A 26,951-nucleotide genomic window follows, 5' to 3' on the forward strand; every position below is an offset into this window, starting at 1 on the left:
CAGGAGATGATGATGACCACCAGTCATACTTTACCATCTTCTGGTGAGCAACCAGGAGATGACAATGGCTAGCAGTTGTACTACCAGCCTAAGATATAAAAGCTGGATGGGGCAAAACAAGAAATTGACCGGATTTGCTCTGTGAAATCAATGACCTGCTAAACCCAGGGTTTTGAGTTCAATGCTTGAGTGGACCATTCTGTGTGACAGTTGTTTGTGTTTCTCCTTGATGCAAAGCCACTCTTTTGTTGATTTTAATTCCCTCTAAGCCATGCCATCAGTCGCCCCTCCCTCCATCATAGCAACGGCAGACAATTGTTTTGTGCCTTTTTTTAGTGCAGAACCAGAAGCTGCAAAAGCAAAACCAGGCAAGGAGGAGACAGCAGTGCAGTGACGAGAGTGATGAGGACATAGACATGGTCATAGACTTCTCACAAAGTACGGGCCGGGCAATGTGCCCTGGCAATGTGCACATCATGCTGATGAGCTCTGCATGGTCACCAATGCTGATCAGCACTCCACACTGGCCAAACAGGAAATGAAATTCAAAAGTTCATGGGCCTTTTCTTGTCTACCTGGCCAGTGCATCTCAGTTGAGAACGCTGTCCAGAGCGGTCACAATAGAGCACTCTGGGATAGCTCCCGGAGGCCAATACCGTTGAGTTGTGTCCACACTACCCTAAATTCGACCCGGCAAGGCCGATTTCAGTGCTAATCCCCTCGTTGGAGGTGGAGTAAAGAAATCAATTTAAAGAACCCTTTAAGTTGAAAAAAAGGGCTTTGTCGTATGGATGGGTCCAGGGTTAAACTGAGGTAACGCTGCTAAATTCAACCTAAAGTCATAGTGTAGACCAGGCCTCAGAGGGATTTTATAGCTACTGGCTCGCTGGGTGTCCAAAAAAGGGAGCTACCCACCCACCCTTTCATTGGTCACACTTGGTAACTACTAAGCAGAAGCACAGAATCATAGACTGATTTGCTGAGTTTTCTGCAGGCCCTCCTAACGGCACAGCAGGGCTGCTCTTGGTTCTGCACAATGTTGTTTCATTTAGCAGTGACTTTGAAGGGACTTCCAGCTATTTGGCCGTAGGAACACTGGTATTAAGTGGACACTCTGTCTTAGCTGTGTATGGCTGTATTGCTTGTAGATTTATATATTCTGTATTGATGTTACCAAGTGGAGTATTTTGTAGCTGGCTGCTATAATTTGTTTAACGTGTACGAAATTTGAATATGCTCCCTCAGACTTAACCACCTGCCTTTCACACACTCCCTGCCTCTAGCTCTCTGGGTGGGAAGAAGCCACCAGCATGTGTGTCCATTGGAATCTTTTTTTAATTACTTCTCATTATTAAATTAATTATAAGTGTTTCTTAAATTTCATTGCAGTGCGTTTTCTTCCTGCCACTGTCACCAGGCAGCTCAGGGATGTGAGAGTCTCCTCCACTGCATTTCTGCCCACAGAAAAAGAAGAGAGATCACACTTCAGTACCTTTGGAAATAAAAGCAACCTGGAAACAAACCAATTGTCTCCTCAGTGTGCAGTTTGTGGCTCTTTTGGTGCAGTTGATGCATGTGTGGTGGACAGGGGCACTGTGTGCTCACATGGGAATTCACCACCCTTGATGCAGGATTTGACTTGTTCCTGGAGTGAATGTTGCACTGTGGACTGTCAGGCACAGGATGCATGACCCTGTCCATTTATCCTTGGTGCAGATACATCCCAGGCAGTGCTAGTGCAACCTCCTCTCCTGCTGCCCTCCACCACCATCTGCACAGTCCACCTATCAGGGCAGGAGGGGAATGCTGCTCCATGGATCCTGGGTCTCAGCTGGGACTGCCCTTGGATGGGGGTGTGCGGTTGCATCCATTAGGTCACCAGACTGAGCCTTTTAATATCCTTGGTGATTGTTCCCAAGATTCAGGACTTAGTGCTCAAACATCTCCCAGCTTCCTTGTTGAAAATAAGGCCAAGGTTTTTTTTGCAATGCAGAGGAAGAAAGTAGATTTTTTACCCCAGATGGGACTCAAACCCACAGTCTCTGACTTCAGAAGCCAATGCCTTATCCATTAGGCCACCAGGACCCTGAGGTACAGTTGCTGAAGAGATGAAAATTCCCTCTCAGAAATGCACATTCCTCACATTTGCTTCAACACCAAATAGCCTCTTTATGTGTCTTACAGAAATGTCTGCATCCCCTGGCAGTGAGGCAACTGGGCAGGTAACTGACAGAGCTAAGCACCACCTTTCAGCGAGCCATCTTTAGAGAAGAACCCCATCGTAGACTCACCCCTTCCTCCTCCAGCACCTCCACATCTGTGCCTCTGAGTTGCAGTAGGATGATTAGGGGGCAAATCTAGGGCTGGAAGATGGGGTAAGGTCGGCCGGTAAGGAGTATCGGGGACTCTAACCCAGACGGCAAAGTTCGTTATCTGACCGCGAGAGACACAGGCAATGCCAGCAAGGTCCGATCAAAATCTCTTTATTGACAAGTGCACACATCAATAGAGAGCAGCTCGTCTCCAGAGAGAACCAGCCTGCTCTTTATATCTTAGTATAAGCCTATATAGACAGTTCCGTCGTGTCATAAATTATTCACTGGAGCAACCCACCCCCTTCTTCTAACAACTAGAAACTAGACACTTTTAGTATACATGTTTTACAGCATTAGGTGATTAACAATATCTTAGCAAGCACCAGAAGTTAGGAATGTAGGGGAGTTAAAACCGACAGAGAACTGAACCAAGGAGTGAAAACAGGGAGGCTGGGATTTCTTATCAGTTCTTCAAAGGAACTGTTCCTAACACAGCACAGTTGATACTATACCAGGAATGCAGCCCCTCTCTTATCTCACTTTTTCTCAGTGCTTCGTGAGACATGCTGCTTCTTAGTTCTTTTCCACTCAGGCATTACCCACAAACCTCTGATAGCCTGACTTTGGTCAGGTTGGCATACCTGGTTTTGTCTGCTATATCTTTATTCAAGCCTAAAAATCCTCCCTTTGTCCCTAGAGGACCATAACGGGACTCTTGGGACACATATCCATTTAACAATTGTACGGGAGAGGCTAGTAAACCGTGACCCAAGGTCTGGGAGGATGTCCTCAAAACTAAAGGTGTGATCAAGAGATACAGCATGGAAAACAACAGCAGCATTCTTAATAGCTTGTAAATCCTTGTCAATTATGTCAGAGTGCTTAACAGAAAAGCAACATTTTTCCCTGATGCGAGCACAAGCCCCTCCCTAATTCAGCATTCATGGCATCTAGCACACGTCTATTTTGCAAAGTCAATTCTGCTGCTTCATCAATTTCTCGTTGCAACTTTTGGAAAGCGTCTATTAATGCATTAGCTGTTTTTTCAAGCTCTGCAGAAATATTTAGAACTGCTCTCTTGAGCTTAGCCACCCACAATCCAGGAATGAGTGCACGGACAAAAGAGTGGAATCCTGTTTGTCTGACAACTAAGGGATTGGGGCACTGACTATAAATCAGTTAGGTATACCAGGTGGTCTAATTTCCCAGATGTCTTGGTGAATAATCCAGTCCCATGTGCATCCTCCCCATGGACCCGTCAGGATTCGGTATGTGGAAGCCCACACCCCCCGGTCCAAATGCTTGGAAGGAGCACTGTAAATGTTCACACTTCCCCCCAGAAAGTCTCCAGTATGTCTCCATGACCACAGATCAGATGGTACTCCTGATGTGTCTGTAAGGGCAGTGGGCCAAGTCTGGTATTTAAGATTACTCCGAATGGCCATCAGCTGGTCATTCAGAAAATGCTGAATCTCCAGACATACTAGATCCCACTGCAATGCCTTCCCAGCCTCAGTGATATTTAATACCATCTTTCCTTGGTGTAGTACTATATTACATCTGTTATTTAACTATTTTCAGGTACTTTTAAAAGGCATTGACATTAATAGCATAGGAGGGGGTTACATTATTAGTCACTGGAATGGTTTCAATACAGGTAAAATTTCCAGTGGCAGAACAAACTTTTCGGGTACTTGTTATTTAAAATCCAATTAGAGAGAGCAATACATGCTGAAGGATTTATCCAGAACACAGGGCACAGCCTGTAGAATAAACCCCAAAATCCAATCAATACCACATTCCCAAGCATGAGTCCCACAAATTTTTTTCTCCCAGGGTACAATTCTTTGTTTCTTCACCAGGGTCAGTTCTTAACGTCCTTTCTAGTCAGGAATTCCTGGACTTTGGTAGTTTCAGTGGAGCCAGTGTTCCTTCTTTTTTTCCAAGACAGTCGTGGTGCAGCATTCTACAGGGGAGAGGTTACCAGCACATCATCCTGTAATGGTTTTGCTTTTTCTAGAAAAATTCAAAGGCATAGTAGATCTGTCAGTGGACAAGTGAGAGGTTACTAGCACTTCACCTTGTACTTTTTCCCTGCTGTCCAGAAGGCACAGTGGAGCTAGAAGGAGAAACAGGCTAATCATCAGTAGGAGAATTCTCCAGAGGTGGAGGGGTCTTTTTGCAGTGAGAATCTTGGGTCCAAACAGTCAATCTTTGGCACTTCACAGCAGTGTTGGTAGTCAGCAGGGTTTAACAAGGGCCGTTTCAGCGTGGAACCAGAACAATCTTTCATTGGTGGACCTTTACACAATCCGGTTTCCTGGTTCCAATGAGTGGCAGGGCTGCTAGGGTCTTGGGGTAGCTCTTCTTTACCTGTGAGAAAAGAAACCTAACACATTTCATTAGTGCCTGGCAGTGTTTTGCAGATCTCATAGCTGTTTGGGCGTATTCAAGCCTTCCTTTTCCTGGTTGTAAGCCAAGTTTTGACTGTGAATGGAGTCAGTGTCCTATCTATAGCCTGAACTTGCTATTTTTTTCTCTTTTTCCAGTTAACTTATTCTGTTCTTTGTTCTTCTTACCTTCTTGGCTTCTTTTAATCTACAAAGGAAACTTCAACTTTTTACTTATACAACTTTTTCCCAACAACGAACACATAAATATTGCCATTATACAGTACATTAGTCTTATTATTCAATGTATGCCACATATACCCTTTCACTAAAATAACTTTATTACAGAACTTTGGAACAACAAGCCAAGACAAGCACACCGACTTTGGGGAGTTCACTCAATATAACCGCTAGTCCAATAGCTTCCCGCTATCCCCAGCCCTCTGGCTAGAAATCTGAGGTAGCCAGAAGGATCCCATGTACAATATGGGGAGTGGGTTAACTTTACATGTCTTTGCTTTCAAAGACTGTTGGTATGCAAATTTTAACAACAATTTTTGCAATTAACAATTTGGCCAATGAAGTTTCTTTTTCTTACTTAAGGAAATGCATTAGACTTTAGTATATCATATTCTCCTGATTTATCCAAACACTTTGTATTCCAAGTTGAACAAAACAAGTATCTGCATTTTAATTTAACCTTTTTGCTTTATTCCAAACCAGACCATCCCATGAAAACACTAAACACAACAATTCCGGCCACGAGACAAACACCACAAGACAGAACATAGAACACAAAACATAATTCCTATTGTGCCAGTAAATGCATGGTACATTGAATGCTGTTCAGCTGGCCTCAGTTTTCTCTGATTATCTGAAAGACAGAGAAAACAGAGGTCTACCCCTTCTGGGCAGACAATCATTGCTTAAAATAGATAAATACCCTTGCTGATTTCAGGAAAAACAGAGGAATTACCCCATATTTTGTGTGTTTCATAGGCAGCCCAGGTTTCAGTGGCTTCTACCTTATCAGTTAAAAAATTTGCATTAATACAGATTCTTTCTGTCTTGCTCTTGGATCCAAAGCTATCCGCAGCTTAAAGATTTTTACATTAAAAGGGACATGATTAACTTTACCAGAATTTTAATGGCTTTTAATTCTTGCTTTCAAACACTGAAAGAAAACATCACTACTTATCGTGCCCTTAGAGCCTAATAAAATTTCAATTTATAGCACTATATACATTCTTCAGCTAATTCAACTAAATTTTAAATGATTGCAATCCAATAATTTCTTTGCCTCAATTTATTTACAAACATTTTAAAGACACCAAGAACTTTCCTCTCTAGCATTTTTACAAAGTTCAACTGCTGTTTCCTCCAACAACTACAGAGTTAACTTCTCACTCTCCCTTAAATCACTTGCTTGTCTCTCAACTGCCACTTTTATCAACTCAAATCACCATTTCAGGTATTGTCCTAGGTATTTGAAATCCCCATGCTTACACTTACTTACTGTTTCCTTCCACTACACCCTCAAAATTTTCCAACCTGTTTTCCAATCTCTCTGTCTGTTGCCTGCCCGCCTGGGCCCGATCCTGCTTTTCTCACTGAACCATCCCTTCCATGGGCACCAACTTGTTCCACTACCAGTTTAGCTAGGAGGTTGGGCTTCTCAACTAGTCCTCATCCTTCCTGGTCTTTTCCCTTAAACATTCTTACTCACAAGACTACCCGAGTCCTCCCTCGTGAGGCTTGTCACCTGGACAAAAACACATGGCCCATTGGGAAAGGCCATTTACTAACATATAATCCAAACCCCGTTAGAGGGTTTACCCAGAGATCCATCCATTTATCTGCTGACACTTAAACAGAAGAGAGAATTACACAGAGAGCAGAGGGAATTACAGTCTAAGCCAGGCTTTCCCACTTCTATACACTGACTGATACAGGGGACAGGACAGAAGAATCTCAATTCGACCTCAGAGCTTCCTTGCACACATGGCTTCCACTCTGAGGAATTAAGAACAAGAGGTTCAGTTCCACCCACACTCCTAACGCCCAAATGAGCAGAGCAGAAAAACAACAGTAACTGTTTAAACAGAACAGAACCAGAACCAGATAGCGTTTCTTTATCCTATTAGGGCTCACTTATACTCGTGCAGTTCTCAACATATAACACCAATAGTACCAAGCAAAGCAAACATAAAATAACAAGGGTAAAACAAATAGATGGTGTAAATTCTGCAGGGCTCCCCCCTTTTTAATTGCTCACCAAACTGTGACAAATTTCTGTTACCAATCTGTCCCTCGTGTCAGGTGATCAGGCTGACATTACAGAATCGTTGGGGGAAGATAAAGAAAACATACCATATAACTGAATTTTAAAGCTTCATTAATAAAATAATAAAACAACAACGGAGAGTGCTGGGAACGCTCCCTCATCACTCATGAAAACATTAATGCCCCAGGCCCTAAGCCCCTTTCATGCTCATGCAGGTACGTCCAGACTGGCCACTTCTGTGTATAATGTTCAGAGAAGGGGGAGAGGTGGACGGGAGATTATCCTGTATACAGCTTGTCCAGAATTTCCAACATGCTTCTGCGCTTGGGAGGGCTGTTCTCTTACACCCTGGAATCTCCTGCGATGTCTCTTTCAGAGATTCCAGTCCAGGTTGGCTGGATGTGGCTTCTTTGGTGTCACCAAGCCATACCGACTCTGGGGTCACAAAGGCACACTGTTGGATCTTCCTGGACAGTTAAGCTTTGCAAATGTAATCTCAGTTCTGTAACTTGTGTTGCCTTCGGTTCACCTCTGTCAATTTTCCTTTTTCCATAGCCAGCTGGGGCCGAAAGCAGTTTTTCTTTGTACTTTTTGTCTTTCATCTTCTGTCATGAGAGTATCTAATAACTGATTTACATTTGCCCAAGTGGGCACATCAGTGAAAAAGATTGTGCAGAACATTCTTTCCACTGCCTTAGGATTGTCTTATAAGTGAGGCATAGTGCGCTGCCAGTTAAACAAACCTGAAGTTGCAAACAGGGTATGGGTAAAAACCATCTCATGTGCCCCAGCAACCAGTGGAACCAGATAAGTTCTCAACGAGGCTTGTAATATCAGGGGTGTCTCAGAAACATTCTCCCTTATGGAGTTAAGTAACCTAGTGGGGGTCCACAAGGGCGAGGATGAGGGCTGCTGTAATATTGGGAGTGTTTGAGAAGCAGCCCCTGGTCAAGTTTGCAAAAGGCTGGCTGGAGGCTGCACAGAGGGGGTGAGGCTGCCTGATTCCTCTGAAGATAAAGGAACATCATTCTGAGCTCCCCCTTGATTCTGCTCTGTCCCTGAACTGTCCCTACCTGCTTTTGAATCCTTGCACTCCACCAGACGGGGAAGAACAGGAAAAAAATTGTCCTCCTCCAGGTGCGGCTCTGGGGCATATGGTGGGGGATTTTGTACAAGAGCTCTCCATACAAACAGCTTCAAAACCTACCCATCCCTCCATGGGTTTATAATTATACCATACAAACAAATAATCCATTTGTCCAGGCCTAAGATCAACCAAAATATCCCTGAAGGAGTTCATCCTAACTATGGAAAAGGTTTCACCCTCCGGCCAGTCTCTAGTCGGGGACAAAGGAAAGGTAAATGATGGCCATTGGATCCAACACAGATTTCTCATCTTAAATTTAACAAGACCAATGGTCTCAGAAATCTCTTTCCAATCTCTAAGTATCAGAGACAACGGGGCATCTCCCAGGCACTTACTGCCAACTTGTCCCATTTTGATGAAGGGACTCTAACCCCTCTTCCCTAGATCGAGGTAAAAGGACTCTAACCCCCACCTCCTAGTGTTGAGCGCTCATTTACCTCTCCAGGGACTCAAACACCTAGACTGGGACCCTAACCCAGACAACTTGGATCCTGCACAAACCTGGACTGGGACTCTAAACCAGACCTAAGTTGTCAGAGACTTGAACCCTGACAACCTGGACCCTACTCAACGGGTAGATGGACGTTGCTGGATTTCTACGAGCTTCAGCTGGTTCACAGAACACACGTAATCTCCAACACAGAGATCAGATCACCAGGCAAGGCTCCTCTAAACCAGAGGATGCACGCTGCATTGCCTCAGGGTCCGATCCCCTGCCGGAGAGTCAGATGAGTCCCGGCGGAGTCGCCAAAGATGTCGGGGTCTCTAACCCAGATGGCAAAGTTTGTTGTCTGACCTCGAGAGATACAGGCAATGCCAGCAAGGTCTGATCAAAAGCTCTTTATTGTCATGTGCATGCATCAATAGAGAGCAGCTCGTCTCCAGAGAGAACCAGCCTGCTCTTTATGTCTTAGTATAAGCCTATATAGACAGTTCCATCGTGTCATAAATTATTCACTGAAGCAACCCATCCCCTTCTTCTAACAACTAGAAACTAGACACTTTTAGTATACATGTTTTTACAGCATTAGGTGATTAACAATATCTTAGCAAGCACCAGAAGTTAGAAATGTAGGGGAGTTAAAACCGACAGAGAACTGAACCAAGGAGTGAAAACAGGGAGGCTGGGATTTCTTATCAGTTCTTCAAAGGAACTGTTCCTAACACAGCACAATTGGTACTATACCAGGAATGCAGCCCCTCTCTTATCTCACTTTTTCCCAGCACTTCGTGAGACATGCTGCTTCTTAGTTCTTTTCCACTCAGGAATTACCCACAAACCTCTGATAGCCTGACTTTGGTCAGGTTGGCATATCTGGTTTTGTCTGCTATATCTTTATTCAGGCCTAACAGGAGTAATCAGGTGGGGTAGACCCAGGGGGAGGCTCTGGGCTGCTGGTTGGTCGTTGGGATCAGAACTCTAGATCAAAGCTGCACAGTAATCTGACACCCAGGGTCATAGGGCAGACATAGTGACCTCCTTACTGGCCTCTGTGAACCCCAAACCCTTGTTACTAAGGGCATTGAGGAGTCTCTGTCCCTTAAAGCTTCTGGGAGCTCCCTAGCAGGCTGCAGGCATCAGCCACCTCCTGCCTCACAGATTAGACTCTTGGAGCTGTGCCAGCTGCCCCTTCACTTGAGGGCCCAATGTAAGAAGAAGGAGGCCCAGTGCTAGCAGAAAGGGGTTTTGATTGATTGACCTCTGTGGTATGGGCACAGGACGCTTCCACTGGGTCACTCTGCTGGCTTTTCTTCAGCAGCACCTAGCGGCCCTGGTTCCAGGCTAGTGCCTGGTGAGCTCTGGCACTGGCAGGAAGCTCTGCAGGGTGCTGGGCAGCGACCCTGGCAAAAAAGCTGCTGGTAGGTGTCTCTGTGGTATCATGGGTCAGTGAGTTCAGCTGTTAATGAAAAGGAGGGGGGTTTATGCTCCCCTAGGGATGCCACTGAAGGCTCCTCGTGGGCTCCTCAAGGTCTGCTGGGAGCCGTGATGTTTCCCTTTTGCCACCTTGATACAAAGGTTCACCTGCTGGCTGGAAGAGTGTGGGGATTGCACTGCAAAAGTCCATCTCCTGGCAGCCATGCTGGAGGCTCAGGTTAATCCTCAAAGCCGAGCACAAAACCTTCAGCCAGGAGCATTTCGCTTCCTCCCGCCTCCGCCCAAGGAGCAAGGGAGAAGCGGATGAGACATGAAGGCTCAAAGATGCCTCCCTCTCACTTCCCTGTAAGCTGTGCAAAGCCCTTGGCCTTCCTCATGCCTTATCAGGAAAGCGCAGCCATGCTGCCCAAGCCTCAGTCACATCCACAGCCTGGCCCACCTCATGTGACGGAGCGCAGAGACACGAGTGTCAATGGCAGGTCGAGTTGGGAGCCTTGGCTCTTTCCCCAGACAGCCACACAGGGCTACCTAGCATCCTGAGAGCCTCTCTCATGTTCTCCTGCAGCAGCCGCCTGCAGGTGCGGGTGGGAAAAGAGGACAAGGAAGTACTGCAGCCTCAGGCTGGGACAGAAGGCCCTTGCCATGCCCAGGCCTGCCTCTTGCCTTCAGCCCAGGCACCCAGAGGTGCCGGGGAGCTCCCTGGCAGGCTGCCGCCTCAGCCAGGAAATAAGGAAAAGGTGATGAATAAAGAAGTCAGGAAATAACAAGGAAATGAAGAGGTTTGTTGAACGGGTTTCTGCCCGATTTACCATCTTCTCAGCTATTGCTCAAAGTTAAAGACTTAAAGTCAACCTATCGGCATAAGTACAGATAGTTAGATGGGAATTAAAAGGATTTGCTGTCACAAGTGTTAGGTGCCTGCAAGCAGCATGCAGACCGTTTAAAAACATTGCAATTAGAGGCTCAGATGAAACGTTTTCCCTAAATCAGAAACGACAATAGGAGGACCAGCAGGAAGCCACTCTATTTAAAAGGCCGAGTAACGGAGGCTTTTAGAGGCAAAAAGTCATCCCTCAAAATTTGGAAATCAAATCCTAGTGAGGATAATGGGAAGGTGCACAAACTCTGGCCTGTTAAGCGTCAAAGTGTAACAAGTCAGGCCAAGAAAGAATCTGAGAAGCAACATGCTAAAGACACAAAAGCTAAGCATAAATCCGGTCAATGCAAGTCCTGGTCTGTCACCGCAGAAAAGTGAACTCTCTCTGTGGCTGGAGTGAGCTCCTCTAAGGTGACCTCACTACAGACCTGTGCCAAGTAGTGCTCATTGTAAAAATGTTTCCTCTGACAGTCGGAAAAACGGGACCAGCGGTCCTCAGGCTGGCTGACACAATTAAAGTCCTCCCTCCAACAACAAGCATCATGTAGTCCAGAGGAAGGGAGCCTTTGATCTTCCCTCTTATGCCTTAACTAGGGACCATACACACTAATATAGCAGTAACCAGTGCCACAGAGCACAAAGTCAACCAGTAATGCCCTCCCTGATCGGAGCTCCCCCACCTTCTGTACCTGCATCGAGAATGTGAAAAATAAGACTCCAGCCCCATCATTCTTCCCTGGCCAGGGGGACCTTCCTCCAGTCACCCTCTGCCTATTGAACTACCCTAGAGTTGTTAACGTGCATTTCCTGAACACCCACCATGTCCAAGTCCAGCTGCTCCAAGGCGCTGAACATCAAGCACCTCCTCCTGGGCCCCCAAATCCCTTCCACCTTCCACACAGCCATTTTCACAGATGCACCTTCCCTGCTACTGCCCTTGCTCAGCTTCGCAGAGGAGTTTTCATCCCCAATCCCTGCCTGTCACTGCCCAGCAGCCCTCTGGCACCGTTCCTGAGGGTCACCCTGCCTTGCTCTCTTCCTGTCATGTTGGGAAAGACAGCTCTCATCGTTAAAGGTCAGGTAGGCCAACTAGGAGCAGAAGCCCATTCTATGTTTTCCTAGTGCAGAGCCCAAGATCAGAGACTCACATTCAGTACCACCCAGAAGGGAGGCAAGTTGGGCATTATGCCCCAGGCCCCGCAGGGGCCCCATGAGAAAACAGTATAGCAACTTTTTTTTAATGGAAGGGGCCCCCAAAATTGCTTTGCCCCAGTCCAGCCCTGCTCACTTTGGGTGCAGGCATCGCTGTGCCACCAGAAAACAAGCTGCCCCTGCACAAAGAGGATGAAAAAGCCTGCCAAAGCCTGGGATTGATCGATGGATCTTTAACTTTTCAGTTTAATGCTCACCTAACTGAGCTATTTTGGCAGCCATGTGGGTTTATTTTGGCCTGTTGCTTCTCTGTCCAGGATGTTTTTGCAGCAGTTGCACACAAAAAGGATGTCATTGTGAGTGGCCCATGAAGAAAAGACTCACTTTTGCCTGCCTTGCTCTGCTTGACTTGCTTCCTCACCCTGTTCCTGCCCTAGTGCCTGGGTTGACCTGGAGGTGGAAAGGGACTGGGGGCCACTGGCGTGGGGAGGAAGCTGAGCTGGACTCTGAGCTAGACTATCCCCTGGCGGTGAGAGTCTGGCCACTACTTGCCACTCCACCCTCTTGTCCTGGCTTCCCTCACTGGACGTCATTTCTGGAGGGAAATGGGGCTTCTGCCTCCCCTCCTCGATTTTCACACAGGAGTGCAAACAGGAAAATGAACTGCTGCTCCACACCCCCACTGGAGAAACCCGACACCCTTAGCTGTGGTGAGTAAGGCCACGTCTACACTACAGCATAAAATCAAAATTATTAAAACCGGTTTTATAAAACTGGTTTTATAAGATCGATTTTACGCGTCCACACTAGGGCACATTAATTCGATGGTGTGCGTCCATGGTCCTGGGCTACCATTGATTTCCGGAGCGGTGCACTCTGAGTAGCTCAGTAAAAGAATGAGACCAATAACTTCGATTTCTGTCCACACTAACCCTAAATCGATATAGTAATATCGATTTTAGGGTTACTCCTCTCGTTGGGGAGGAGTACAGAAATCGATTTTAAGAGCCCTTAAAATCGATTTAAAGTGCCTTGTAGTGTGGACGGGTACAGCGTTAAATCGATTTAACACTGTTTAAATCGATTTAACGCTGTAGTGTGGACCAGGCCTAAGAAATGGCTGTTGGCTGACAGGACCTTTCCCCGAGGAGCTGGAACAGCATCTGCCGCCTCCTTCTCGGCTCCAGGCTGTGGGAAATACTATTTGCCTAGCTGCATGGTCGGATGCTTCTCCGTGCTCTGGAGAGCATCTGTATTGCTCTGTCAACCCCCCTTCTTCACTGAGCCATTCTGGTAAGGTCCCAAGTGCCTCCTCCAGCTTGGCAGCTGAGTCTGTGCAGACATCAGCCCCCCTGCCAGCCCCACAAGCAGCAGCAGTGCCAGCCCCCCCAGCACCACAGGAGCACTCAATGCACTTCCTGTGGGGAAATGGCTCCTTGGTGTCCAGCTGCTAGAGTGAAAGCCAGGAGAGAGCAGTGTCTGGCTCACCTTGGGGAGAGAAGAGACCTGATGAGTGCGGATTTCCCTCTGTCTCCCCCACAATGCCGGTCAGTTTTATTGTCACTGTGATAGTCAGCGTTTCCCTTCAGGGCCGGCCCTAGAGGGATCCGGGGTCTAGGACAAATCCCCCCTTTCCTCCCCAAGTCCTGCCCCTACTCCACCCCTTCCCTAAAGCCCCCATCCTTGTCCCATCTCTTCCCGGCTTGCACCATTCCTCTCCCTCTCCCACCTCTTCACGTCCCTGCTCCTCCCCCATCCCACCCAGCGCCTCCTGAACCCCACTGAACAGCTGATCACTGGCAAGTGGGAGGTGTTGAAGGGGAAGAGGAGGAGCTTGTCATCAAGGCCTGTAGTGGAGGGGGGGAGGTGGCTGCTAAGCACCTATTTTTTCTGTTTTTCTCCAGCCCCATAGCTCCCATGGAGTTGCTGACTTGGCTTCTTTCGCATTCTAGAGAGAGGAGCAGAACCAGGGCTATGGCTGATCTATGGGGCACCAGGGGAGTGGCAGAGGTGTCAGGTGCTGAGAGTTTGCCTGACACCTCAGGGACACAGTGTGAGGTGGCGCCCCAGGCATCTCTATGAAAGGAGCAGAACACTATTTACTTGGAGTGGGGAGAGATTTGAGAGTGTCTCAGGGGGTTGTACAGAAGTATTGCCTGGGTGAGAGACTGGCTAAAATACAGGCCTCGCTGTGAGCAAGATTCAAACTTGAGCAGGGGAACCCTATTGGATTTCAACTCCAATGCCTTAACCACTCAGCCATCACAGCTGTGAGCACAAAAATGCCCCAATACCAGAGAAACCAGTAAAGAATCACAATGTCCAGGCTTGAAGTCATCTGAACTACAAAATTCCCACCGCAAATCTGGTTGCCAAAGCACAGGCGAGATTTGGGGTTTTTTCTCTTTGCTTAGCCATGTGCAGTCTCACAGAGAGCGTGTTTAAAAGTCTCCCCTCCCACAGAGCGGGAATGGGAAATGATTCTCAACTTGAAGCTTGATGTGAATGAGGATGTCTGGACCACAGGGCCAGGGACTGATCTTTGCTAGAGAAACCAGTGACACACAGAACCAGGCTAAGGAAAATGTTTCCTGGAGTCAGTAACTGGATTAGCAGCAGTATTGTGCAGAGAAATGTCTCACAAGAGGAGTCAGAGCATTGATGGTTCGGTAGCAGAAGTTATAGCTACAGTGGGGGAGGTCTAGCTTTGGTTTCTGGCTAACAAAGGGATGAGTTTTATTGTCTCAAAATTTCAGTAGAAAAATTCAGACCCAAACTGTGTGTGGTGGGGGTTTCTCTGGTTTGGTTTGTTTTTCTCCTGTGAAATGTCCTTGATCATTTTTCGGGAAAACTATTTGGAGAAGGCCAAGGAAGAGCCCATATAATTACAAATCTGCATAGGAGTGAGGGGGGTCTCTCAGTGCCAGGGGAGGGGTGGAGATTTTCATAGAGGGGAGTTGAGGAGATAAATGAGAGGCTTTTGCTCCAGTAGAGGGAGCGGCTTGGCAGCTTCATTTTTACCAAGTGAACCCCCCGGCACACACACATTGCTCCCCTGCTGCTGCTGCCCTAGCTCAAAGCCCACTGTCACCCTCCTCATGTGACCTACAGCTTCCCACTGACAAAGCCCTTATCTATCAGAGACAAAATCCCCTCATCTGCCCCTTCTCCCAGATGAGCCCTCCCCTCACATAGCCCAGGACAACCCCAACCCAGCCATGCCGGGGGGTTGGGCTTAATCTTCAATGCCGAGCGCAAAACCTTCAGCCCAGCAAGTTTCGCTCCCTTCCCGCTATCACGGAGTCCCAGGGCAATGCTCTGGAACAGCTCCCCACAAAGTCAGTCAGGACTTTGGGGAGCCTCCTCTCCCTTGGAGCAGACTTGTTCAGGGCAAGAAACTCACACTTCTTCACCTCCTAGGTCTCTCCTTGGAGCATTCAGCATCCTCTGCCCCTCTCTGCACTTCCCACAGCGAGCCCACCTAGGTGGGGTCCTGGGGAAGCCACAGGGTTCTGCACCCCCACTTTGCAGTCAGACGTGACTCTCAGCCAGCCAGGAAAACAGAGGTTTGTTCGATGACAGGAACAGGGTTTAAAACAGAGCTTGTAGATACAGCGATCCAGACACCTCAGCCAGATCCATTCTGGCATGGCTGGCTTTAGGAAGTGCGGGGCCCAATTCGAACACTTTCAGCAGGGTCCTGGCAGGGATGACTTAAAAAGAAAAAAGCGTAAAAAAAAGCCTTCCATTTCTTCCATGTATTATTTACTTTCCATAACTATATAAATAATAAAATTGTATATTATGTACATTGCATCATATATGCTGTTGATTGGTTATTAATGACTGCCGCTTCACATGTGTAGGTCTACGCCACTCCCTGGGGCTGTGCACATGTTTGGGTTCCCACTGCTTCCTGCCCCCTTCATTGAAGCAAGTGTGCAGGTTACTGGCCTGGGAACTGCAGGGCAGCAGTGGACATGCAGCTGGTTTGAGGCAGGGCAGGGGCTGACTGGAGGTAGTGTCTAGCTGTAGGCAGGACAAAGGGTGTGGGGGTGGCTGGAGACAGGGGAGTGTGGGGCGGGCTGGCTTCAGGCAGGGCCACAGGGGGGTTCAGCAGGGGTTGGCAGGGCTGGAGACAGGAGTATTGGACCGGCTGGTTTCAGGCAGCGGGGTGCAGCAGGGGTTGGCTGGAGACAGGGCGGGGGGTTTGGTAGGGGCTGGCTGTGGGCAGGGGGTGCAGAGCTGGCTGCAGGCAGTGGGGTGTGGGGCTGGTGTGGGCAGGACAGGGGGTGCAGCAGATGCAGCTGGAACCCCAGCACTTTAAATAGCCCCCAAGCTCCCCGCTATCCCAGGGCTCTGGGGGCTATTTAAAGGGCTTGGGGCTCCCCTGCTTCTACCCCACCCTGGACCTTTTAAATAGCCGTGGAAGCCCTGGGGAATGCATGGGGCAGCAGGGTTCCGGTGGTTATTTAAAGGACTGGGGTGGCAGAGGCAGCTGGAGCCCTGACCCTTTAAATAGCCCCCAAAGCCCTGAGGTAGCAGGGGGCTCTGGGGGCTATTTAAAGAGCCCGGAGCTCCAGCCGGGGGCATGGGGCTTGTCGCGCTCCAGCCGGAGCACCAGACGGGGCCACGGGGCTTGTCGCGCTCCGGCCGGAGCTCCAGCTGGGGCCGTGGGGCTTGTCGCGCTCCGGCCGAAGCTCCAGCCAGGAGAGCGGGGCCACGGAGCTTGCGGTGCTCTGGTCAAAGAGCCAGCTGAGAGAGCGGAGCTGTGGGGCAGCCGCGCTCCCGCCGGTGCTTTGGTCAGGGGAGCTGGGCCATGGAAGACCCTGGAGCAGATCGCAGCAGGGGTAAGTAAAAAAAAATTAAAAGGTGTCTAAAGAGCGGGGCCCTCTTAGGCTTGGGGCTCAATTCCCAGGAATCGGGCGAATCAGCCTAAAGCCGGCCCTGCATTCTGGGGGGCAGTGAGCCAGACCCCCATGTCTGCACTTAACTCATCGTTCCCAGCCTGCTCCAGACTAACAACCCCCTCCAGCCCCTCCTCTCTGCTCAGCTCCTTTCCCGGGCCAGGAGGTCCCTGATCTCTTTGTCTCCAAAACCTTCAGCTGGCACCTTTGCAGAGGAGGATCCCAGGCCATCAGTTGCTAGGAGACAGAGTGACAGGCATTTAGGTGCACTGGCCCTTTGCTCTGCAGCAATCACACACCTTTATCCCATCACCTAGATATTAAGAACTGCATAGGGGACACTGAGGCACCAACACAATATTCAGAGCAAACAGTAAGAACATTCCCAGTTCGTCACACCCACCTCGACCCAAGAGGCAAGGGAGAAACCGATGAGACACACTGACTGGAAGACGCCTCCCTCCCACTTCTCTATAGCCTTCTGTGATGTTATTAATATGAACTGGGACCGTAGAGATCATTGTTGCCACCACTATTATATATTTGCAGCAAATATTGTGCAAAGTTTGGCGTGTGAGGCGTCTATGAAAAGGTTATGATTTGCTGGTTATAATTATGCTGGCTGTATGTGTGTGCCATTTTTGTATTTGAAGTTATGAATATGGGCTATGTACTTGTATCTCAAATGTATTTGATTCCAGGTAATCTCAATGTCGTCAGCCCCTTACTCCTTCAGGAGTCCATAGCAAAGAGACCCCCCCCCACTGTCCTGGAGTCGCTGGGAGGTGCCTCCCACCCCCCCGCCCAATGGAGCACCAAGAATTAAAGTGGCAGCATCTAGTGTCAGTGAGGTTCAGTAGCTCAGTCCAGACGCCTGAGCTGGGGACCTGCCCCCATAGCACTACTCGAGGGCCTGGGCCTGGGGTGTTCACAGCCCCCTCCTCATCCCTCCCTGATCCCAGTCTGGCTCCTCAACTGGAACAAAGCAGAAGCATCCGTCGTCCATGCTGATGTCCGAGTCCCGGGCACTGCTGCTGTCCCACGGGGAGTGGGCCGAGCTGCTGGTGCTGGAAGAGGGATCCTCCACCTCCTGCTCTGGGAAGGCTGGAAGGTCCCCACTGACAGGGCAGGGCGATGCCTCCTCCTGGAAATCAGGGCTGGGCTCCTGGGGCTGCTGCTGCCCACACAACAAGTCCCAGAGCCACCCTGCCCAGTTCTTCTCCTGGGCTGGGTCCTGCCTGCCCAGCCACATCCTGGCCCAACTCCATTTCGGCCTGGCCGGTGCCTCTCCCACCTCGGCGCCTGCGCCGGGAGCAGGTTTCCTCTTCCAGAAGGCTGGGCACTTCCACCTCCTGGCCCGGACAGGAGCTCCTTCCCCGCCAGTGGGGACGGAGGGGCCGCTCCGCTCTTGGGGAAGATGGCAGCTGCTTCTCTCAGGCTCTGGGGCCACCTGCAGAGCCTTCTTCCTGAACATCCTCAGGAGCCTGGCCATCCTGGAACCAAGCGGGGAGAAAGTGTGAGTCTGGGGTTAAGGCATCCTCTCACTAACCAGCCTGTTTGGTCTCTCCCCATCCCTGCCCCAGCCAGAGCAGCTCATCCTCCCACCACTGGGGTGCAGGGCGTGCAAGCTACACACACTGGCAGGAGTTCATTGCATGATCTGCTCCCCCTCAATGTTCCCCCTCCTCATCCCTGGGGCTGCAAGAACCAAGGAGTCTTGTCCTTTTCGAGCACTGGGGTCAGTCACAAAGACCATCGGTCACTTTGGACAAGAAGCTCCCTCCTGCCAGTCCAGGACACACTCTCCTGGCCACCCCCCTCCCAGGCTAGGGAAAGAACAGAACCCAGGAGTCCGGACTTCTCCTGGGAAACCATTCCTCACTTCAACTTCCCTAGGCATAGCAAGGCCAAGACCCCCTCGTTTCCCATTGATTTCCATGCTCAGCAGCTCCCCAGGTCTGTCCCAGCTCAGAGACTCTCAGCCTGGGATATAGTCTCCCACAAGGGAATTCCTGGGAACCCCATTGCTGGGACCTTGCCGAACACACTGGAGACAGCTCTGGAGAGTCTAGGTCTGAGAGTGAGGGGCTCTTGGGGGCTGTTTGCAAATCCAGTGTCCTTTGGGAGAGATTCTCTCCCCATCTTTCTGCCTCTCTCCAGACAGACAGGGGACATCACCGAGCAACCCTAATGCCACTCACTTGCCCTGGTGACGGGGCGATGAATGGAAGAGGTTGAGTGTCATCCCTTGCCCTTCTCCTCACTCTCGAAGCCCAAGGCAAGCTGGAGAGGGGGGTGGTGACCTGAGGAGTAACCCTGCCTAGCCAGCAGGCAGGGTGATGACACTGGATGATCAGCTGGCTGGGAAAACAAGAGTCTGTCTTATTGCCAAGGAAAGGAGAAACTTGGACAGCAGCAGAGGGTGCAGAACTTCATCCTAGTGCGGGGGGTGACAGCGCCTCCGGGATCCTGAAATCCCAGCACTTTACACACCTTCCTGGAGCCTCCCAACCCCCCTGGGCTGTCGGAACTGCAACCCCAACCCTACTGATGAGACAGGCCTGGGGAGGTGAAGCTACTGGCTCAGGGTCACACCAAGTGTCAGAAGGATGGGTGGGACCCAGCAGTCCTTCTTTCTAGGCCCCTTCGCTAACCACTGCTGCACACTCCCTCCCACAGCTGGCAATTACAAGCAGGCCCTTATGGCTGCTCCCCCTGCCTTTGAGAGGGAGTGTGCTCCGCTGGAGTCACTGGACCAGGGACTGGGAGTCAGGACTCCTGAGTTCCATTGCTGGGGATTTCATACTTTCCCGCTATTGGAAATTGCTGGGAAAATCCCCCAGCGGAAGCTGCTCTGACAGTGGTAAGCAGCATCTGACCATTCAAGGGCAGAGCGCACTGCCCAGGAAGAGAAGTGTTTGGATCTGGGGTTTCACTTCATCCCAGTCTAGAGAGAGGGGCCTAGCATGGAGTTTGGCTCAAGAAGACCAATTCTCCAATTTGTTAAAGGCGTTTTGAATTCCAATCCTATACTCATTTGCAAATTTTAGAAGCATGCTCTCCAGTCCATTTTCCAAATTAGTAATGAAAATATTGAATAGTACCAGACCCCAGACTGCTCCCTGCCGTACCCGACAGGAACAACCTCTCTGTTGGACAGCCAAACATGGAGAAGGGCTCTTGGAGTCTGGAAATTTCCACTACATGCATCTGATGAAGTGGATATTCACCCACGAAAGCTCATGCTCCAAAATGTCTGTTAGTCTATAAGGTACCACAGGATTCTTTGCTGCTTTTACAGATCCAGACTAACAGAGCTACCCTTGATTCTTGGAGTCTGGGCTTTCAACCAGCTCTGCACCCACATCACACTGTATGCGTCTAGACCGCATTTTCCTCATTTGCTTGTAAGACTGCCCTACAGGACTGTGTCAAAAGCCTTAGTAACACCGAGATAAATCCCTTCTACTGTTTGCCCACCTCCACTAGGCCCGGAACCCTGCCGAAGAAGGAAAGAGGGTTGGTTTGGAATGATTTGTTCTTTACAAATCCATGCTCACTAGTCCTAAGAACCAAAGTATCCTGTAAACTGATTGTTTAAGAATGTATTCCAGTATCTCTCCAACTGTGGAAGTGAGGCTAGCTAGTCTGTAAGTCCCAGGGGTCTCTTTGTTCCCCTTTTAAAGATAGCTGCTCTCTTGGTCATGGATGGGAAGATGTTCTTTTTCATGGATCTCAGACAAGAACTGGGGCACAACACCTGGTTTGTTAAGGTCACAAAAACAGAGCCAGAAACCTCTTCTCTCCTGCTGGCAAAGAACCCCAGGCACCTGAGAGACAGGGACTCACATCCCTGAACAGGCGTTAAAAAAGGCAGTGGTTAAAAAGTTTGGCTCCGACCATTTCTTGTTTCCACAGAGTAGACATTTTAGCAAACTTTAGAATTTCTTGGAGCTAAACACCGTGAAACTCCCCTAAGGTGAACAAGTTTTCTCCCTCCTCCTGATGACACCCTTTTAGATACCTGAAAACTGCTATCGTGTTCCCTCTCAGTCTTCTCTTTTCCAAACTAAATAAACCCAGTTCTTTCAGCCTTCCTTCATAGGTCATGTTCTCAAGACCTTTAATCATTCTTTTTGCTTTTCTCTGGACCCTCTCCAATTTCTCCACATCTTTCATGAAATGTGGTGCCCAGAACTGGACACAATACTCCAGTTGAGGCCTAACCAGTGCAGAGCAGAGCGGAAGAATGACTTCTCGTGTCTTGTTTACAACACACCTGTTAATGCATCTCAGAATCACGTTTGCTTTTTTTGCAACAGTATCACACTATTGACTCATATTTAACTTGTGGTCCACTATGACCCCTAGATCTCTTTCTGTCATACTCCTTCCTAGACAGTCTCTTCCCATTCTGTATGTGTGAAACTGATTGTTCCTTCCTAAGTGGAGCACTTTGCATTTGTCTTTATTGAACTTCATCTGGTTTACCTCAGACCATTTCTCCAATTTGTCCAGATCATTTTGAATTTTGACCCTGTCCTCCAAAGCAGTTGCAATCCCTCCCAGTTTGGTATCGTCTGCAATGGATCCTCATCCTCCACCCATCGAGAGGTAGGTAGGAGCGGATCATTATTATCCCTACTTGAAAGAGGGAGAAGCTAAGGCTGAGAAAGGAGAATTGACTTGTCTTAGGTCACACAGCCAGCTAGTGGCAGAGTTGGGAAAAGGACCCAAGAGCCCTGATTCTGAAACTAACCATCAGATCTTGAATTTCAGATATTGAATGACTTGAGTAAACTGCCCTCAAATGAGCTCCAGACCAACAACAGTGCACAGTATCAGAGGGGTAGCTGTGCTAGTCTGGATCTGTAAAAGCAGCAAAGAGTCCTGCGGCACCTTATAGACTAACAGACGTTTTGGAGAGTGAGCTTTTGTGGGTCAATACCCACTTCGTCAGATGCATGTAATGGAAATTTCCAGAGGCAGGTATATATATGCAGGGAAGCTAGAGATAATTACCTAGTTCAATCAGGGAGGATGAGTCCCTCTTCTAGCAGTTGAGGTGTGAAAACCAAGGGAGGAGAAACTGGTTTTGTAATTGGCAAGCCATTCACAGTCTTTGTTTAATCCTGAGCTGACGGTGTCAAATTTGCAGATGAACTGAAGCTCAGCAGTTTCTCTTTGAAGTCTGGTCCTGAAGTTTTTTTTGCTGCAGGATGGCCACCTTAAGGTCTCCTATAGTGTGGCCAGGGAGGTTAAAGTGTTCTCCTACAGATTTTTGTATATTGCCATTCCTAATATCTGATTTGTGTCTGTTTATCCTTTTCCGTAGCGAATGTCCAGTTTGGCCGATGTACATAGCAGAGGGGCATTGTAGGCATATGATGGCATATATTACATAGGTGGACGTGCAGATGAATGAACCGGTGATGGTATGGCTGATCTGGTTAAGTCCTGTGATGATATCGCTGGTGTAGATATGTGGGCAGAGTTGGCATCGAGGTTTGTTGCATGGATTGGTTCCTGAGGTAGAGTTCCTATGGTGCGGTGTGCAGTTACTGGTGAGAATATGTTTCAAGTTGGCAGGTTGCCTGTGAGCGAGGACTAGCCTGCCACCCAAGGCCTGTGAAAGTGTGGGATTGTTGTCCAGGATGGGTTGTAGATCTCTGATGATGCGTTGGCGAGGTTTTAGCTGGGGACTGTATGTGATGGGCAATGGAGTCCTGTTGGTTTCTTTCTTGGGTTTGTCTTGCAGTAGGAGGTTTCTGGGTACACGTCTGGCTCTGTTGATCTGGTTCCTTATTTCCTCATGCGGTTATTGTGGTTCTGAGAATGCTTGGTGGAGACAGAGACAAGGTGAGCTGGGGCAGGGGGGCCACCCGCACTGCAGCAGATAACCCGGGGGGCGCACAGCAGAACCGCTCCCCACACCAGCTCACCAACCTCCCTCCCACCTCCCTGGACCTGAGCCACCATTTGCTTCTCAGCCCTCCCAGGCTTCCTGCGTGAACCGTCAGGGGCAGAGGTTCCAGGAGTGGTCAGGGGAAAGGGAGAAGGGGTGGTTGGATGGGGGAAGGATCCCAGGAGGGCCATCAGGAATGAGAGGAGGGGTTGGATGGGGTGACGAGGGGCAGTCACGGGACAGGGAAGGGTGGATGGAGTAGGAGTCCTGGGGGGACGTCAAGGAACACAGTGGTTGGATGGGGCAGGAGTCCCGGGGGGTGGGAGTGGGTCATGACCCCGGTGTGGGGTGAAGAGGTAACCAGTTGTTAAGATTTTGGCAGCTCATCACTGCCCGAGGGGGTGGGAGGCTGAGGAGGAGAGCAGAAGAGCAGTGGCAGGGGGTGAGTATGCGAGCCGGGGAGGGGTGAGCTGAGGTGAGCAGGGGAGCAGGGGAGCCGGGGGAGTCGGGGTCTGAGGAAGCAAGCGGATGGGCATTGGTGGGGGGTCAGGTGAGCTGACGGTGGGGGAGGAGAGCTGAGAAGGGGGGGCGGGCAGGCAGGTGAGCCATTGGGGGCTGAGGAGGTGAGCAGACATGCAGTGGTGGGGGGCGGGTGAGCTGGTAGCTGTGGAGGGGGGTTGAGGAGGTGAACAGGGGGTTGGGGGGCTGAGAAGGCGAGTGGTGAGTCAGTGGCTAACCTTCTACACCTTCCTCAGTCACACCTCATTCATTCAACAGGGCAACTGATTACAACGTGGAGGGAAGATCCTATTCTACTTTTAGCAAAAAGACATTTTTCTTTTACCTTAATTATACTACCTCAGGGGCCAGCTATAACATATTACCAAGGTTCAATACCACTGTTTTGGCGGGACAGTGCTGGGGAAGGAGGGTTTGTTTCCATGGGGCCGGCGGTGCTTGGGGGAGGTTGTTTTGGGGGGGCTCGGCGGTGCAAAGGTGTTGTTTTTGCAGGCTGGGTGGTGCTGGGGGTTGTGTTTTGAAAAGGCTGGGTGGCATTGTGGGGTATTTCGGCAGCACTAGGGGGGGTTCAATGGGACCCGGGGGTTTCAATGCTCAGCTGTTTTCTTTGGAGTAATATTTGCCCTCGCCACTTTATGAGTTGTGCAGGCCTGGACTAAACCACAGACTCTGGATTCAGCATTCAAGTATCCTGCAGTCTGAACTTCGAATCTGATACATTCCCTCATTGGCTACCATTGTTTGCCAAGCATGGAAGTGCTTCTTGTCCAGCAAGGCAACCAGACTGGGGCCCATAGACATGGAATGGCTCTGAAGGAATCAGCTGTTTCTCTCTGTGCTTCATGAAACTTTGGATCCAAATGGTAACAGACAGTTGTGCCCAATTTAATCATGGCGTTCTTTAGGAGTGTGACCAATGCCACATAACTAGGGAGCAGCTTTCTAAAAATAATTTACCTGGGCCACAGGTCACCACAGCTTCCATCTCTGGGGTGAAAATCAACCACCACTACCTGCAATTTCTACCTGAGTTCTTGTCAAATCTTTGATCTTACTTGGAGTAATTTTACACGTCTCTGGTGTAGAATTCTTCACCAACCACACAACAGATCAGTAGTGATAGTGAGGTACAACTCCTCCAACTATGCCCTTTCATTTCTTTAATCTGATGGCACAGATTTAAATTAGGGACTAAATTCAGGTGCGGTTTAGAAAACACCAAATGTCAGGTATCTATGGAAAATAGGTCTCTTTCTGCAGCTATATCACATTCAACACGGTTTTCATTTTCTACATATTTGCAGCATCTCCCAGGGATGAGCTAAACCGAAATGTCATTGCCCTGCTTCCCATCTCTACCTAGATAGGAATTGTATTTCCCATATAACAGACAACATGCATCTGATTACAAAGGAAATCTCTTCAGGAGTAACCTCCTGCAGGGCCTGGGCCACAACTGCTTTGGGAGCCCAGTGCATGGGTATCTTGCTTAGTTAAAAGTCATTTACTAGGGAATCCTCTTCTCAAACCGTTGGAAAAAATACTGACCTAGCGAATTGAACAACAGAGGGATTGAGATGGCGATGGGGAATAATGGAATCCCTCTGACTCAGCCTATCTTCTTCTGTTGTTATAGAGTGTGAAATGACATTTTTCCCTCTCCCTGCCCTGTTGCTGCTCTTTGTTATAGTTCAATATATTTCAAATGAGGAAAATGGTAGGAAAATATCTGCTCTCCAACACAACTTGAAGTAACACCAGAGCAACTTGGAATGAAACAATTTGTTTCCAAAGGGGGAACTTGATGACTAACAATTGCTTTGAAATGGGGCAACAGTATAACCATGATGCTCAGGGTTTGTTCAGACTAGGAAAGTGATGGAGTTTAGGTCAGGTCAAGGGAAAAGCTAATGCAACCACTGCACCTGGGCTGCATCTGCAATACATCTATAATTGTTTTTCTACACCAAGATCACTAACTTGAGCAACCAATGCCATGTGCAACCCTCGTGGATGGAAGGCACAGGGAGCTTTTGCCTCAGTGTTGCCTGTTGGGATCAAACCTCTCTCCCCACCTGGAGCTGATGAACATTCCTGGCTGGAGCGACACAAACTCCTACGAGTCAAAAGGAAAGGAGCTGATTGATAGAAAAGATCACAGGACTGACCCCAAAGTGGTGTGAGCTTCAAAAGGCAGAAGCAGGCAACTCATCTGGGGGAGCTGAGAGACTGCGCTGAAGATGGTGCAAAGATCACTATATTGGAATTAGCAAATGTGATTTTTTTAAAAACAAATCTTTGGCCAGCCCTAATCAAGGCATTGCTTACAGTTCTCTCCCATTTGGATTTTCTGATGTCTAATGGGGAATGAGCTCTGATTGAAGCTTTTGCCAAATTCAGAGCATATGTAGAGACTCTCTCCACTGTGGATTCTGCGATGTCTGACAAGATCTGAGTGCTCTATGAAGGTTTTCCCACACTGAGAGCATGTGTAGCAGAGTTGATTTTCTCACATGTAATAAGGTATGAGAGCCTACTTAAGTTTTCCTCTGGCCTCCGCTGAGTCTCACAGGCTTTTACTTTTTCTGGCAGTGCACAACTCCCGAAACATTTCATTTGGGTCTTCCTGATAATGTCCCATGTGGTTCTACTTGCTCAGCATCTTCCTGCTGGGGATTCTCCTCCTCATTCTCACTCACCATCCCAACACCTGATGGGAGACAGAGAGAATCCAGACATAGGTCACTCCCTGTGCCTGAGAAAAAGGAAATGTCAGAGACAGGAATGGAATAAGGGAGACCCTAGTAGTCCGGCATTAAATAACCAAATTTTTCTGTCTGACCCTCCCAGTCAGTGAAACCTGCAATGAAAAATCTTCCCTTGACTTTACTGAATTTGGATTTCCTGTCTTGTTGAATGGGTCCCTGGGAGCTGTCAGGCAAATACCCATGGAAAAGAGAGTAGATGTGATCATTGTTGGTTGGGAGATTTGACTGTGTTTTGTTTCCTTGTGAGATGGGCAAATTGGAGGAGCTCTTGCAGCATTTCTGATGATTGAGTTAAAAACTGCCACCACCTTTTGTTTGCAAAATAGCTCAGCCCTCAGTGTGTTCAGCCTGTCTGAAAACGTGGCCAACATTTCTGTTGCCCAAATGGCAGCTGAGTTCTTCTGAAATTCTGGCTCTAAGGGTGAGTGTAAGACCTTCTGAAAACTCTGGCGTCTGTGTCTGGAAGCTCTAAGAATCTTCAGAACTTTTATCTTGTGTGAGAACCTGATGAGAAAGCCTTCCTTCTGTAGAACTCAGCAGAGATTTTCTCACTGACTTACAATCACATTGTTTTATCTTGATCTCAGGTTTAGATACCAACAAAATGCATTTATTGTATTTTTACATGCAATGTGAAACAAACATCCCTAGCTGGGCAGAGGGATAGAAGTAGATCTGCCACTAAATCACATTCCCTTTCATCAGTAGCTACCTGAGCAAGGTAGTAACCAGTGGGCAACAGGTTAAAGGCCCATTGTCCATGCTTAGAACACTTCAGCAGCTAGACCTCAGGAATAAAAGAGGCTAATGA

The 26,951-nt window shown here is 48.7% G+C and overlaps 1 non-coding gene across 1 annotated transcript; it reads right to left on the reverse strand.

Moving 5' to 3' along the window:
- Nucleotides 1-14,228: 14,228 nt before the first annotated feature.
- Nucleotides 14,229-14,310, reverse strand: TRNAS-UGA. The gene has a single exon. It is a non-coding gene; the product is annotated as a tRNA-Ser (tRNA).
- Nucleotides 14,311-26,951: the final 12,641 nt, after the last annotated feature.

Source organism: Gopherus evgoodei, chromosome 8, assembly GCF_007399415.2.
Source record: "Gopherus evgoodei ecotype Sinaloan lineage chromosome 8, rGopEvg1_v1.p, whole genome shotgun sequence".
NCBI lineage: Eukaryota > Metazoa > Chordata > Testudines > Testudinidae > Gopherus > Gopherus evgoodei.